Source organism: Tinamus guttatus, unplaced genomic scaffold, assembly GCF_059628265.1.
Source record: "Tinamus guttatus ecotype Peru unplaced genomic scaffold, ASM5962826v1 Tinamus_guttatus_pri_ptg001631l, whole genome shotgun sequence".
Classification (NCBI taxonomy): Eukaryota; Metazoa; Chordata; class Aves; order Tinamiformes; family Tinamidae; genus Tinamus; species Tinamus guttatus.
Genome location: NW_028290165.1, coordinates 1 through 6,844, shown reverse-complemented (window position 1 = coordinate 6,844; position 6,844 = coordinate 1). Strand labels below are relative to the sequence as shown.

Here is a 6,844-nt window from a genome sequence, read left to right as displayed (position 1 = left end):
GCCCCAGCAGGGGGCGTGTCCTAACAGGGGGCGTGTTCCAGCTCAGGGGCGTGTCCCATCGGGGGGCGTGTCCGGGCTCATCGGGGGGCGTGTCCCAGCAGGGGGCGTGTTCCAGCTCAGGGGCGTGTCCCAGCAGGGGGCGTGTCCCACCAGGGGGGGCGTGCCCTACCTAGAAGGGGGGCGTGTCCGCGCGCTGCAGGGGGGCGTGTCCCATCGGGGGGCGTGCCCGGGCTCATCGGGGGGCGTGTCCCAGCAGGGGGGCGTGCCCTACCTAGCAGGGGGGCGTGTCCGCGCGCTGCAGGGGGGCGTGTCCCATCGGGGGGCGTGCCCCATCAAGGGGGCGTGTCCTAACAGGGGGCGTGTTCCAGTTCAGGGGCGTGTCCCAGCAGGGGGCGTGTCCTAACAGGGGGGGTGTTCCAGCTCAGGGGCGTGTCCCAGCAGGGGGCGTGTCCCATCGGGGGGGGCGTGCCCTACCTAGAAGGGGGGCGTGCCCGCGCGCTGCAGGGGGGCGTGTCCCACCAGGGGGGCGTGCCCCATCAAGGGGGCGTGTCCCTGAGGCCCCTCCCCGCAGGCCGCGCGCCGCCCCCGGCGCCGTCGCCGCCCCCGTCTCTCCCTCCGCCGCCGTCGCCGCCGTCGCTCCCGCCGGCGTTCCCGGCGTTCCCGGCGTTCCCGGCGCCGTCCAACGAGGCGCTGCTCTTCCACGAGAAGTGCGGGGCCCTCATCCGCCTCAGCAACGGCCACAAGACGGCGGAGCGGCGGCGCCCGCTCGACGAGTTCAACAACGGCGTCGTGCTCACCAACCGCCCGCTGCGGCACGGCGAGATGTTCGAGGTGCCCCTAACGGGAAGGGGGGGAATGGGGGGGAATGGGGGTCCTGGGGGGTCCTGGGGGGGTCCTGGGGGGTCCTGGAAGGGTCTAGAGGGGTCCTGGGGGGTCCTGGAGGGGTCCTGGGGGGTCCTGGAGGGGTCCTGGGGGGGTTTAGGGGGTCCTGAAAGGGTATAGGGGGGTCCTGGGGGGTCTGGGGGGGTCCTGGGGGGGCCTGGGGGGTCCTGGAAGGGTCTAGAGGGGTCCTGGGGGGTCCTGGAGGGGTCCTGGGGGGGCTTAGGGGGTCCTGAAAGGGTATAGGGGGGTCCTGGGGGGTCTGGGGGGGTCCTGGGGGGGCCTGGGGGGTCCTGGAAGGGTCTAGAGGGGTCCTGGGGGGTCCTGGAGGGGTCCTGGGGGGGCTTAGGGGGTCCTGAAAGGGTATAGGGGGGTCCTGGGGGGTCTGGGGGGGTCCTGGGGGGGCCTGGGGGGTCCTGGAAGGGTCTAGAGGGGTCCTGGGGGGTCCTGGAGGGGTCCTGGGGGGGCCCGGAGGGGTCCTGGGGAGTCCTGGAAGGGTCTAGAGAGGTCCTGGGGGGTCCTGGAGGGGTCCTGGGGGGAGTCTTGGGGGTCCTGGGGGGGCTTAGGGGGTCCTGAAAGGGTATAGGGGGGTCCTGGGGGGCCTGGGGGGGTCCTGGGGGGTCCTGGGGGGGTCCTGGGGGGGCCTGGGGGACCTGGGGGGGTCCTGGAAGGGTCTGGGGGGGTCCTGGGGGGTCCTGGGGGGGTCCTGGGGGGTCCTGGAGGGGTCCTGGGGGGCCTGGGGGGGTCCTGGAAGGGTCTGGGGGGGTCCTGGGGGGTCCAGGGGGGGCCTGGGGGACCTGGGGGGGTCCTGGAAGGGTCTGGGGGGGTCCTGGGGGGTTCTGGGGGGGTCCTGGGGGGGCCTGGGGGACCTGGGGGGGTCCTGGAAGGGTCTAGAGGGGTCCTGGGGGGTCCAGGGGGGGCCTGGGGGGCCTGGGGGGGTCCTGGAAGGGTCTAGAGGGGTCCTGGGGGGTCCTGGAGGGGTCCTGGGGGACCTGGGGGGGTCCTGGGGAGTCCTGGAAGGGTCTAGAGGGGTCCTGGGGGGTCCAGGGGGGGCCTGGGGGGCCTGGGGGGGTCCTGGAAGGGTCTGGGGGGGCCCGGGGGGTCCTGGGGGGCCCTGGGGGGTCCAGGGTGGTCCTGGGGGGTCCTGGGGGGGCCCAGGGGTGTCCTGGGGAGTCCTGGAAGGGTCTAGAGGGGTCCTGGGGGGTCCTGGAGGGGTCCTGGGGGGGCTTAGGGGGTCCTGAAAGGGTATAGGGGGGTCCTGGGGGGTCTGGGGGGGTCCTGGGGGGGCCCGGGGGGTCCTGGGGGGTCCTGGAAGGGTCTAGAGGGGTCCTGGGGGGTTCTGGAGGGGTCCTGGGGGGGCTTAGGGGGTCCTGAAAGGGTATAGGGGGGTCCTGGGGGGTCCTGGAGGGGTCCTGGGGGGGCCTGGGGGACCAGGGGGGGTCCTGGGGGGTCCTGGAAGGGTCTAGAGGGGTCCTGGGGGGTCCAGGGGGGGCCTGGGGGGCCTGGGGGGGTCCTGGAAGGGTCTGGGGGGGTCCTGGGGGGTCCTGGGGGGGTCCTGGGGGGGCCTGGGGGACCTGGGGGGGTCCTGGAAGGGTCTGGGGGGGCCTGGGGGGGTCCTGGGGGGCCCTGGGGGGTCCAGGGTGGTCCTGGGGGGTCCTGGGGGGGCCCGGGGGTGTCCTGGGGAGTCCTGGAAGGGTCTAGAGGGGTCCTGGGGGGTCCTGGGGGGGCTTAGGGGGTCCTGAAAGGGTATAGGGGGGTCCTGGGGGGTCTGGGGGGGTCCTGGGGGGGCCCGGGGGGTCCTGGGGAGTCCTGGAAGGGTCTAGAGAGGTCCTGGGGGGTCCTGGAGGGGTCCTGGGGGGAGTCTTGGGGGTCCTGGGGGATCCTGAAAGGGTATAGGGGGGTTCTGGGAGGTCTGGGGGGGTCCTGGAAGGGTCTGGAAGGGTCCTGGGGCGTTCCTGAAAGGGTATAGGGGGGTCCTGGGGGGGTCCTGGGGGGTCTGGAAGGGTCTGGGGGGTCCTGGGGGCTCCTGGGGGGTCTTGGGGTGTCTGGAAGGGTCTGGGGGGGTCCTGAAAGGGTATAGGGGGGTCCTGGGGGGTCTGGGGGGAATCCTGGAAGGGTCTGGGGGGGTCTTGGGGGGTCCTGGAAGGGTCTTGAGGGGAGTCTGGAAGGGTCTGGGGGGGGTCCTGAAAGGGTGTAGGGGGGTCCTGGGGAGTTTGAGCGGGGTCTTGGGGGGTCCTAGGGGTCCTGAGGGGTTCTTGGAAGGGTCGGGGGGGGGGTCCTGGGGGTCCTGGGGGGCTCCTGGGGGGTTCGAGGGGGTCCTGGGGGGTCCTGAAAGGGTCTAGGGGGGTTCTGGGGAGGTCTTGGGGGGGTTCAAGGGGGGTCCTGGGGGGCCTGAGGGGGTCCTGAAAGGGTATAGGGGGTCCTGGGGGGCATCTGGGGGTCCTGGTGGGGGCTGAGGGGTCCTGGGGGGCCTTGGGGAGGGTCTTGGGGAGTTCGGGGGGGCCTGGGGGGGTTTGGGAGGGTCCTGGGGGGTCTTTGGGCGTCCTGAGGGGGTCCTGGAAGGGCCTGGGGGGTCGTGGGGAGGGCCTTGGGGGGGTCCTGAAAGGGTCTGGGGGGGTCTGGGGGTCCTGGGGGGTCAGAGGGGTCCGGGGAGATGGGGGGGACACTTGTCCTCTGGGGGGGGGCTATAGGGGCCATGGGGGGGGCATAGGGGTCTGGCGGGGGGGGTAGGAGAGGATTTGGGGGGGTCAGAGGGGATTTGGGGGTCTCAGGGGATTTGGGGGGGTCAGAGGGGATTGGGGGGGTCAGAGGGGATTTGTGGGGGTCGGAGAAGATTTGGGGGGGTCGGAGGGGATTAGGGGGGTCTCAGGGGATTAAGGGGGGTCAGAGGGGATTTGGGGGGGTCTCAGGGGATTTGGGGGGGTCAGAGGGGTTTGGGGGGGTCGGAGGGGATTTGGGGGGTCAGAGGGGATTTGAGGGTCTCAGAGGATTTGGGGGGGTCAGAGGGGATGGGGGGGTCTCAGGGGATTTGGGGGGGTCAGAGGGGATGGGGGGGTCTCAGGGGATTAGGGGGGTCAGAGGGGATTTGGGGGGGATCAGAGGGGATTGGGGGGGTCTCAGGGGATTTAGGGGGTCTCAGGGGATTTGGGGTATTTGGGTCCCCGGGGGGGGCCGGCAGTGACCCCCCCCGTCCCCCCGTTCCCAGATCCGCATTGACAAACTGGTGGACAAGTGGTCGGGCTCCATCGAGATCGGGGTGACGGCGCACAACCCCAACAGCCTGGAGTACCCCGCGACCATGACCAACCTGCGCTCGGGTGCGCAACAGCCGCCGGGGAACAGCCGCGCGCGCCGGGGGACACGCGGCCGCCAAGGGGCTGCGGCTGTAGCTCCGGAAATGGGGGGTTCCAATGGGGATGGGGGGTGACGGGGTGGGGGTCCCCCCGGTACAGTCGGACTTGCTGGGGACGGGGGACAGGCGGCCGCGAAGGGGCTGCGGCTGTAGCTCCGGAAATGGGGGGTTCCAATGGGGATGGGGAGGTGACAGGATGGGGGTCCCCCTGGTACAGTCGGACTTGCTGGGGACAGGGGACAGGCGGCCGCCAAGGGGCTGCGGCTGTAGCTCCGGAAATGGGGGGTTCCATTGGGGATGGGGAGGTGACAGGATGGGGGCCCCCCCGGTACAGTCGGACTCGCTGGGGACGGGGGACAGGCGGGAAGGGGAGGGGCTGCGGCTGTAGCTCCGGGAATGGGGGGTTCCAATGGGGATGGGGGGTGACGGGATGGGGGTCCCCCCAGTACAGTCGCACTCGCCGGGGACGGGGGACAGGCGGCCGCGAAGGGGCTGCGGCTGTAGCTCCGGAAATGGGGGTTCCAATGGGGATGGGAGAGGTGACGGGATGGACGGGTGACAGGGTGGAGGGGTGACAGGGTGGAGGGGTGACAGGCTGGAAGGGTGACAGGATGGGGGGGGGGGTCTCGCCGGGGCCCCCCCGGTACAGCCGCATGTGCTGGGGACAGGGACAGGCGGCCACGGGGTTGTGCCTGTAGCTTTGGGAAACTGGGGGACCCTATTGGGGATAGGGGGGGTGACGGGGTAGGGGGGTGTGACAGGTTTGGGGGGGTCTCCCGGACGCCTGGGCCCCTTGTTTGGACCCCCCCAGGGATAGGGCACAGGCAGCCATGGCGGGGGGGGGATGGGTGTTCCGGGGGGGGTCCCCCGGGTGTGTTGGGGGTTGGGGGGTCTCCCGGACGCCTGGGCCCCTTTGGTGACCCCCCCGTCCCCCCCCCGGCAGGCACCATCATGATGAGCGGCTGCGGGATCCTGACCAACGGCAAAGGCACCCGGCGCGAGTACTGCGAGTTCAGCCTGGACGAGCTGCAGGTGGGACCCCGAGACCCCGGGAGCACCCCGAAACACCCCGAGACCCCCCGGAGCACCCCGAAACCCCCCTGGACCCCCTGGACCCCCCGAACCCCCCTGGACCCCCCTGGACCCTCCCGAGACCCCCGAAACCCCCCTGGACCCCCCGGGACCCCCTGAAACCCCCTGAGATCCCCCAGGACCCCCCGAAGCCCCCGGAGCCCCCCGAAACCCCCCTGAGACCCCCCAAAACCCCTGGAGCCCCCCAAAATCCCTCTGACCCCCCTGGACCCCCCGAGACCCCCCGAAACCCCCTGAGATCCCCCAGGACCCCCCGAAGCCCCCGGAGCCCCCCGAAACCCCCCTGGACCCCCCTGGACCCTCCGAGACTCCCGAAATCCCCCTGGACCCCCCAAAACCCCTGGAGCCCCCCGAAACACCCCAGGACCCCCCGAAACCCCTGGAGCCCCCCAAAATCCCTCTGACCCCCCTGGACCCCCCCGAGACCCCCCGAAACCCCTGAGATCCCCCAGGACCCCCCAAAACCTCCGGAGCCCCCCAAAATCCCCCTGGACCCCCCTGAGACCCCCGAAATCCCCCTGACCCCCCTGGATCCCCCGGGACCCCCCAAAATGCCTAGAGCCCCCCGAAATCCCCCTGAGATCCCAGGACCCCTCAGAACCCCCCGAAACCCCTGGAGCCCCCCAAAATCCCCCTGACCCCCTGGACCCCCCCGGGACCCCCCGAAACCCCCCTGGACCCCCTGAGACCTCTGCAAAACCCCTTGACCCCCCTAGACCTCCCCAAAAGTGCCCTGACCCCCCTGGACCCCCTAAAACCCCCCGACCCCCTTAAAACTCCCCTGACCCCCCGAAACCCCCCTGGACCCCCCGAGACCTCTGCGAACCCCCCTGGACCCCCCAAAAGCCCCCTGACCCCCCTGGACCCTCCCGACCCCCCAAGACCTCTGTGAAACCCCCTGGGACCCCCCAAGACCCCCTGGGACCCCCCAAGACCCCCTGAGACCTCTGCGAACCCCCCTGACCCCCCTGAACCCCCAAAAGGCCCCTGACCCCCCAGGACCCCCCGAGACCCCCGAGACCTCTGTGAAACCCCCTTGGACCCCCCTGGACCCCCCACGAGCCCCCTGATCCCCCAGGACCTCCCTGACCCCCCTGGACCCCCCAAAACCCCCCGGGACCTCTGTGAAACCCCCCCTGACCCCCCAGGACCCCCCAAAACCCCCCGGGACCTCTGTGAAACCCCCCTGACCCCCCCAGGACCCCCCAACAGCCCCTGACACCCTGGGACCCCCCCCGGGCCCCCCCCCCCCCCGCTCCAAGGGGTCGGGGGGGCCTGTGCCCCCCCCCACCCAGGTCCCCCTCCTGGGGGTCCCCGGGGGTGTCACGGGCTCCTCCCCCCCCAAATCCTCCCCCTTGGGCTCCCCCATCCCAGACCCCCCCCGGGGTCGGACCCCCCCCCCCCCCCCACGGCCTCATCCTGGTTTTTGGGGGTACCTTGGACCCCCCCCCCGGGGCCTCATCCCGGTTTTGGGGGGTCCCTTGGAGCTCCCCCCCCCGGGGTCTCATCCCGGTTTTGGGG

The 6,844-nt window shown here is 72.1% G+C and overlaps 1 long non-coding RNA gene across 1 annotated transcript; it reads left to right on the top strand.

Moving 5' to 3' along the window:
• Positions 1 to 676: 676 nt before the first annotated feature.
• Positions 677 to 5,269, top strand: LOC148590179 (uncharacterized). Its single transcript, XR_015914353.1, has 3 exons — positions 677 to 831; positions 4,085 to 4,196; positions 5,175 to 5,269. It is a non-coding gene; the product is annotated as an uncharacterized LOC148590179 (long non-coding RNA).
• Positions 5,270 to 6,844: the final 1,575 nt, after the last annotated feature.